Source organism: Melampsora larici-populina (assembly GCF_000204055.1).
Source record: "Melampsora larici-populina 98AG31 unplaced genomic scaffold MELLAscaffold_104, whole genome shotgun sequence".
Lineage (NCBI taxonomy): Eukaryota > Fungi > Basidiomycota > Pucciniomycetes > Pucciniales > Melampsoraceae > Melampsora > Melampsora laricis-populina.
The window spans coordinates 34990-36424 of NW_006768868.1; positions in this window are offsets into that span (position 1 = coordinate 34990).

A 1435-nucleotide genomic window follows, 5' to 3' on the forward strand; every position below is an offset into this window, starting at 1 on the left:
CTATATATATACAAATTCTTCACATATCTGATGTGAATTCACATCTTCAATCACTAATTTACCAAACTCTTCAAACCTGATCCCATCATTCCCCATCTCACCTAATCTTTCTGAAACCAACAACTTGCAATATTTATTAGTTTTCCTCATCAGAGGAGATTGATCCCACAAACAACCACTCAAATGAAAATTGCTGGAAAGAAAGCTGAAGAAGCAGCTCAACTTGCTGAGCCCCAAGAAAAGGGTGAGGAAGAAGCGGATCAGATCTTGAGGAAAAGACATGAACAACAGAGAATCATTGAGGCTGACATGAAGATTGCAAGAGGACATTTTGGCAATGCTTTTTATATCAGTTCTGTAAGACCAAAAAAAACTTTTCTGTTGTGCCAATCACTATCTTTGACCTCGAAGAATTCAGCTGCTCATATACACTCCTCAGTCAACATGTTAGGTTCTGTAAACATATCAAAACAGATTGTCAGATCAATGAATCAAATAAGAAATGGTGCTTGAGAACTTACCAGTAATGATAGAACAATCCAAATTAAACAAAGCCCATTGATCATCACAAATATGGATCAAATCTTGAGCTAGGACAACCAACTCAGATCCTCTGATCTTCATTAGAAACAATTCTTCCAACTTCTGACTTTTTCATCTTCACCTTATCTTCTACTAATTTCACAAATTATTCATTAGAAACATATTACATCAATTCAAAACTCATTTCCCACTGGCTGTTCTTTTTCTTGTACAACTATTATGATTTTCATCTTCCTTTCAATGAGATACTATTGAATTGTCATTGTGAAGTGATCAAGTCTTCATCAAATTCAATTTTGTAAGCTGGTTGTTTTGTAGTTTTGTTGAGTTAGGAAAGGATATCAGATTGAATAGGATTAGAATGTGGAGATTTTTTTTGAAAAACAATCAATCTGACTGAAACATCATTAAGAACCAGAAGGAGTATCAGAATATTCAGCAGAAGTTGATAATGAGTGCGTAACAATTGGTTTTGAAGAATTTGAACAGCTTTTGGCTTGAAATTTCTTTGGAAAATCCATTGGTTTGAGTGTTTAAATTTGAAGAATTATCTTCTGGATTTGATTGATGATCCTAATTGTCTATGAAATGATTATCTAGAAATTCTCATAACAAATGATCAGTTTCAATTGATTAATGATATGAACCTTCTTTCATCTATAATTTCTTCACCAGAGTGTGACCCTACACAATGTGATTGTTCCCCAAATCAAAGTGACTGGAAAAGATTCAAATACATCAGTACTGTGGCTCGATACTTGCCAAACCGATGCCGAGGCGCTTCATAAAGCTTACCTTTTGACCTGTACATATCATCATATAGAACAGTGTGTATCCAAATAGCTCATTCTAAAGTCAAAATCAAATAGAAAGAAACTGACCTGTTGTTTGG